The sequence below is a fragment of the Syngnathus typhle genome, linkage group LG19 (genome assembly GCF_033458585.1).
Source record: "Syngnathus typhle isolate RoL2023-S1 ecotype Sweden linkage group LG19, RoL_Styp_1.0, whole genome shotgun sequence".
Classification (NCBI taxonomy): Eukaryota; Metazoa; Chordata; class Actinopteri; order Syngnathiformes; family Syngnathidae; genus Syngnathus; species Syngnathus typhle.
In genome coordinates, this window is record NC_083756.1 from 297,136 (window position 1) to 304,917 (window position 7,782).

A 7,782-nucleotide genomic window follows, 5' to 3' on the forward strand; every position below is an offset into this window, starting at 1 on the left:
TGAAAGTTTGGAATATTTGGTAAGTGGGAAGTTGTGGAATAGGTAGGCAAAAGATGAACAGTTGAAAGCTGGAATGGGTTGAATCGGTAGAAAAATTTAGAAGTTAGAGTAGAAAAACGAAATTTTGGAGAATTTGGTTGAATTTTAAATTTGGAATTGTTGGTAAGTGGGAAGTTGTGGAATAGGTAGGCAAAAGATGAACAGTTGAAAGTTGGAACGGGTTGAATCAGTTAAAAAATGTAGAAGTTAGAGCAAATGTTGAATCCCCATAGAGAATGAATGGGAAAATAAAAAAAAGCAATTGCGCCAAAATCTTTCTAAATTTGGAACAAAACCAAAAAAAACGGCCTCAGGAGGTTCACTTTTGGGGTAAAAATGTTGAAACGGGTTAAATCGGACAAAAAACGAAGACGTTAGCGCAAATGTAGCTATTTGGGGCACTTAGTGTTGAAATAAGGTCACTTCCGGCTTGATTTGGGTCACTTCCGGTCTACTTGGGGTCACTTCCGGTTTATTTGGGTCACTTCCGGTTTAATTTGGGTCACTTCCGGTTCGTCTAAGGTCACTTCCGGTTTATTAGGGGTCATTTCCGGTCTAAAAATGTCACTTCCGGTTCATTTGGGGTCACTTCCGGTTTGATTTGGGGTCACTTCCGGTTTACCAGAGGTCACTTCCGGTCTATTTGGGGTCACTTCCGGTCTATTTGGGGTCACTTCCGGTTTATTTGGGTCACTTCCGGTTTAAAACAGCTCACTTCCGGTTTAGCCGAGGTCACTTCCGGTTTATTTGGGGTCATTTCCGGTCTAAAAAGGTAATTTCCGGTACATTTGGGGTCACTTCCGGTTTGATTTGGGGTCACTTCCGGTTTACCTGAGGTCACTTCCGGTCTATTTGGGGTCACTTGCGGTTTGATTTGGGGCACTTCCGGTTCATTCTGGGTTCATTGGTGGCACTTCAGGGTCATCCAAGATGGCCGCCACACTGGAATTGGGGATCAAGGGTTGAATTGTGTAAGCATAGTGGAAGTGGGGGTGAATGGGAGTGAATGTGGGAATCATAGTGGAAGTGGGGGTGAATGGGAGTGAATGTGGTAAGCATAAGGTGAATAAGGGGAATAAATGTGGAATGGGTTGAATCGGTCGAAAAATGTAGAAATTAGAGTAGAAAAACGAAATTTTAGAGAATTTTGGTTGAATTTCAAATTTGAGAATTTGGAATTTTTGGTAAGTGGGAAGTTGTGGAATAGGTAGGCAAAAGATGAACAGTTGAAAGTTGGAACGGGTTGAATCGGTTGAAAAATGTAGAAATTAGAGTGGAATAACGGAATTTGAGAGAATTTTGGTTGAATTTCAAATTTGAAAATTTGGAACTTTTGGTAAGTGGGAAGTTGTGGAATAGGTAGGCAAAAGATGAACAGTTGAAAGTTGGAATGGGTTGAATCGGTCGAAAAATGTAGAAATGAGAGTAGAAAAACTGAATTTTAGAGAATTTTGGTTGAATTTCAAATTTGAACATGTGGAATTTTTGGTAAGTGGGAAGTTGTGGAATAGGTAGGCAAAAGATGAACAGTTGAAAGTTGGAATGGGTTGAATCGGTTGAAAAATGTAGAAATTAGAGTGGAATAACGGAATTTGAGAGAATTTTGGTTGAATTTCAAATTTGAAAATTTGGAATTTTTGGTAAGTGGGAAGTTGTGGAATAGGTAGGCAAAAGATGAACAGTTGAAAGTTGGAATGGGTTGAATCGGTTGAAAAATGTAGAAGTTAGAGGTGAAAAACGAAATTTTGTGAAATGTCGAATGTGCCATTAAGAATGGATGGGGAAAAATTTGTCGGAATTTTGGGAATTTTGCGGAATCGGAAAATTTTCGGAATGAGAAAAATACAAGCACCCCTTTCCTGAATATTTGGAATACGTGAAAAGTGGAATGGAGTGAATCGGATGAATTATGTGAAAGATGAAACGGGACAAAAAAGTGAGGAGAATAAAATAGAAGAATAATAATAACTAGAATTTTGCAATTTCTGGAGAAATTGCGTGTGAAGGCGAAATGTATGAATAACTTCTTCGGGGAATGCTGCCGAACGATGTTGAAACGTGTTGAATTACTTGAGAAATGTAGAATATTTGGAGAATTTGTGGTGAATTTCAAAATTGAAAGTTTGGAATATTTGGTAAGTGGGAAGTTGTGGAATAGGTAGGCAAAAGATGAACAGCTGAAAGTTGGAATGGGTTGAATCGGTTGAAAAATGTAGAAATTAGAGTAGAAAAACGAAATTTTGGAGAATTTGGTTGAATTTCGAATTTGGAATTTTTGGTAAGTGGGAAGTTGTAGAATAGGTAGATGTACAGTTGAAAGTTGGAACGGGTTGAATCAGTTAAAAAATGTAGAAGTTAGAGCAAATGTTGAATCCCCATATAGAATGAATGGGTTAATAAAAAAAGCAATTGCGCCAAAATCTTTCTAAATTAGGAACAAAACAAAAAAAACGGCCTCAGGAGGTTCACTTTTGGGGTAAAAATGTTGAAACGGGTTAAATCAGACAAAAAACGAAAAAGTTAGCGCAAATGTAGCTATTTGGGCCACTCAGTGTTAAAATAAGGTCACTTCCGGTTTGATTCAGGTCACTTCCGGTCTAGTTTGGGTCACTTCCGGTTCATTTGGGTAACTTCCGGTTTAAAACAGGTCACTTCCGGTTCAGCTGAGGTCACTTCCGGTTTATTTGGGGTCATTTCCGGTCTAAAAAGGTCACTTCCGGTTCATTTGGGGTCACTTCCGGTTTGATTTGGGGTCACTTCCGGTTTACCAGAGGTCACTTCCGGTCTATTTGGGGTCACTTCCGGTCTATTTGGGGTCACTTCCGGTTTATTTGGGTCACTTCCGGTTTAATTTGGGTCACTTCCGGTTCGTCTGAGGTCACTTCCGGTTTATTAGGGGTCATTTCCGGTCTAAAAAGGTCACTTCCGGTACATTTGGGGTCACTTCCGGTTTGATTTGGGGTCACTTCCGGTTTACCTGAGGTCACTTCCGGTCTATTTGGGGTCACTTTCGGTTTGATTTGGGGCACTTCCGGTTCATTCTGGGTTCATTGGTGGCACTTCAGGGTCATCCAAGATGGCCGCCACACTGGAATTGGGGGTCAAGGGTTGAATTGTGTAAGCATAGTGGAAGTGGGGGTGAATGGGAGTGAATGTGGTAAGCATAAGATGAATAAAGGGAATAAATGTGGAATGGGTTGAATCGGTCGAAAAATGTAGAAATTAGAGTGGAAAAACGAAATTTTGGAGAATTTGGTTGAATTTCAAACGTGAAAGTTCGGAATTTTTGGTAAGTGGGAAGTTGTGGAATAGGTAGGCAAAAGATGAACAGTTGAAAGTTGGAATGGGTTGAATCGGTTGAAAAATGTAGAAATTAGAGTGGAAAAACTGAATTTTGGAGAATTTTGGTTGAATTTCAAATTTGAAAATTTGGAATTTTTGGTAAGTGGGAAGTTGTGGAATAGGTAGGCAAAAGATGAACAGTTGAAAGTTGGAATGGGTTGAATCGGTTGAAAAATGTAGAAATTAGAGTAGAAAAACGGAATTTGAGAGAATTTTGGTTGAATTTCAAATTTGAAAATTTGGAATTTTTGGTAAGTGGGAAGTTGTGGAATAGGTAGGCAAAAGATGAACAGTTGAAAGTTGGAATGGGTTGAATCGGTTGAAAAATGTAGAAGTTAGAGGTGAAAAACGAAATTTTGTGAAATGTCGAATGTGCCATTAAGAATGGATGGGGAAAAATTTGTCGGAATTCTGGGAATTTTGCGGAATCGGAAAATTTTCGGAACGAGAAAAATGGAAGCGCTCATCGCGTGAATATTTGGAATACGTGGAAAGTGGAATGGAGTGAATCGGATGAATTATGTGGAAGATGAAAGTGGACAAAAAAGTGTGGAGAATAAAAGAGAATAATAATAACTAGAATTTTGCAATTTCTGGAGAAATTGCGTGTGAAGGCGAAATGTATGAATAACTTTTTCGGGGAATGCTGCCGAACGATGTTGAAACGTGTTGAATTACTTGAGAAATGTAGAATATTTGGAGAATTTGTGGTGAATTTCAAAATTGAAAGTTTGGAATATTTGGTAAGTGGGAAGTTGTGGAATAGGTAGGCAAAAGATGAACAGTTGAAAGTTGGAATGGGTTGAATCGGTTGAAAAATGTAGAAATTAGAGTAGAAAAACGAAATTTTGGAGAATTTGGTTGAATTTCGAATTTGGAATTTTTGGTAAGTGGGAAGTTTTGGAATAGGTAGGCAAAAGATGTACAGTTGAAAGTTGGAACGGGTTGAATCAGTTAAAAAATGTAGAAGTTAGAGCAAATGTTGAATCCCCATAGAGAATGAATGGGAAAATAAAAAAAAGCAATTGCGCCAAAATCTTTCTAAATTTGGAACAAAACAAAAAAAACGGCCTCAGGAGATTCACTTTTGGGGTAAAAATGTTGAAAGGGGTTAAATCAGACAAAAAACGAAAAAGTTAGCGCAAATGTAGCTATTTGGGCCACTCAGTGTTGAAATAAGGTCACTTCCGGTTTGATTCGGGTCACTTCCGGTCTAGTTTGGGTCACTTCCGGTTTATTTGGGTCACTTCCGGTTTAAAACAGGTCACTTCCGGTTTAGCTGAGGTCACTTCCGGTTTATTTGGGGTCACTTCCGGTCTAAAAAGGTCACTTCCGGTTTGATTTGGGGTCACTTCCGGTTTACCAGAGGTCACTTCCGGTCTATTTGGGGTCACTTCCGGTCTATTTGGGGTCACTTCCGGTTTATTTGGGTCACTTCCGGTTTAATTTGGGTCACTTCCGGTTCGTCTGAGGTCACTTCCGGTTTATTTGGGGTCATTTCCGGTCTAAAAAGGTCACTTCCGGTACATTTGGGGTCACTTCCGGTTTGATTTGGGGTCACTTCCGGTTTACCTGAGGTCACTTCCGGTCTATTTGGGGTCACTTTCGGTTTGATTTGGGGCACTTCCGGTTCATTCTGGGTTCATTGGTGGCACTTCAGGGTCATCCAAGATGGCCGCCACACTGGAATTGGGGGTCAAGGGTTGAATTGTGTAAGCATAGTGGAAGTGGGGGTGAATGGGAGTGAATGTGGGAAGCATAGTGGAAGTGGGGGTGAATGGGAGTGAATGTGGTAAGCATAAGGTGAATAAGGGGAATAAATGTGGAATGGGTTGAATCGGTCGAAAAATGTAGAAATTAGAGTAGAAAAACGAAATTTTAGAGAATTTTGGTTGAATTTCAAATTTGAGAATTTGGAATTTTTGGTAAGTGGGAAGTTGTGGAATAGGTAGGCAAAAGATGAACAGTTGAAAGTTGGAACGGGTTGAATCGGTTGAAAAATGTAGAAATTAGAGTGGAATAACGGAATTTGAGAGAATTTTGGTTGAATTTCAAATTTGAAAATTTGGAACTTTTGGTAAGTGGGAAGTTGTGGAATAGGTAGGCAAAAGATGAACAGTTGAAAGTTGGAACGGGTTGAATCGGTTGAAAAATGTAGAAATTAGAGTGGAATAACGGAATTTGAGAGAATTTTGGTTGAATTTCAAATTTGAAAATTTGGAATTTTTGGTAAGTGGGAAGTTGTGGAATAGGTAGGCAAAAGATGAACAGTTGAAAGTTGGAATGGGTTGAATCGGTTGAAAAATGTAGAAGTTAGAGGTGAAAAACGAAATTTTGTGAAATGTCGAATGTGCCATTAAGAATGGATGGGGAAAAATTTGTCGGAATTTTGGGAATTTTGCGGAATCGGAAAATTTTCGGAATGAGAAAAATACAAGCACCCCTTTCCTGAATATTTGGAATACGTGAAAAGTGGAATGGAGTGAATCGGATGAATTATGTGAAAGATGAAACGGGACAAAAAAGTGAGGAGAATAAAATAGAATAATAATAATAACTAGAATTTTGCAATTTCTGGAGAAATTGCGTGTGAAGGCGAAATGTACGAATAACTTTTTCGGGGAATGCTGCCGAACGATGTTGAAACGTGTTGAATTACTTGAGAAATGTAGAATATTTGGAGAATTTGTGGTGAATTTCAAAATTGAAAGTTTGGAATATTTGGTAAGTGGGAAGTTGTGGAATAGGTAGGCAAAAGATGAACAGTTGAAAGTTGGAATGGGTTGAATCGGTAGAAAAATGTAGAAGTTAGAGTAGAAAAACGAAATTTTGGAGAATTTGGTTGAATTTTAAATTTGGAATTGTTGGTAAGTGGGAAGTTGTGGAAAAGGTAGGCAAAAGATGAACAGTTGAAAGTTGGAACGGGTTGAATCAGTTAAAAAATGTAGAAGTTAGAGCAAATGTTGAATCCCCATAGAGAATGAATGGGAAAATAAAAAAAAGCAATTGCGCCAAAATCTTTCTAAATTTGGAACAAAACCAAAAAAAACGGCCTCAGGAGGTTCACTTTTGGGGTAAAAATGTTGAAACGGGTTAAATCGGACAAAAAACGAAGACGTTAGCGCAAATGTAGCTATTTGGGGCACTTAGTGTTGAAATAAGGTCACTTCCGGCTTGACTCGGGTCATTTCCGGTCTAATTTGGGTCACTTCCGGTTTATTTGGGTCACTTCCGGTTTAAAACAGGTCACTTCCGGTTTATTAGGGGTCATTTCCGGTCTAAAAGGGTAACTTCCGGTTCATTTGGGGTCACTTCCGGTTTGATTTGGGGTCACTTCCGGTTTACCAGAGGTCACTTCCGGTCTATTTGGGGTCACTTCCGGTCTATTTGGGGTCACTTCCGGTTTATTTGGGTCACTTCCGGTTTAAAACAGGTCACTTCCGGTTTAGCTGAGGTCACTTCCGGTTTATTTGGGGTCATTTCCGGTCTAAAAAGGTAACTTCCGGTTCATTTTGGGTTACTTCCGGTTTGATTTGGGGTCACTTCCGGTTTACCAGAGGTCACTTCCGGTCTATTTGGGGTCACTTCCGGTCTATTTGGGGTCACTTCCGGTTTATTTGGGTCACTTCCGGTTTAATTTGGGTCACTTCCGGTTCGTCTGAGGTCACTTCCGGTTTATTAGGGGTCATTTCCGGTCTAAAAAGGTCACTTCCGGTACATTTGGGGTCACTTCCGGTTTGATTTGGGGTCACTTCCGGTTTACCTGAGGTCACTTCCGGTCTATTTGGGGTCACTTTCGGTTTGATTTGGGGCACTTCCGGTTCATTCTGGGTTCATTGGTGGCACTTCAGGGTCATCCAAGATGGCCGCCACACTGGAATTGGGGGTCAAGGGTTGAATTGTGTAAGCATAGTGGAAGTGGGGGTGAATGGGAGTGAATGTGGGAAGAATAAGGTGAATTAAGTGAATAAATTTGGAATGGGTTGAATCGGTTGAAAAATGTAGAAATGAGAAGGGAAAAAGGAATTGGGTGTGAATTTCAAAATAAAAGATGTGAAGTTTTTGGTAAGTGGGAAGTTGTGGAATAGGTAGAAAAATGATGAACAGTTGAAAGTTGGAATGGGTTGAATCGGTTGAAAAATGTAGAAATGAGAAGGGAAAAAGGAATTGGGTGGGAATTTCAAAATAAAAGATGTGAAGTTTTTGGGACGTGGGAAGTTGTGGAATAGGTAGAAAAATGATGAACAGTTGAAAGTTGGAACGGGTTGAATCGGTTGAAAAATGTAGAAATTAGAGTGGAATAACGGAATTTGAGAGAATTTTGGTTGAATTTCAAATTTGAAAATTTGGAATTTTTGGTAAGTGGGAAGTTGTGGAATAGGTAGGCAAAAGATGAACAGT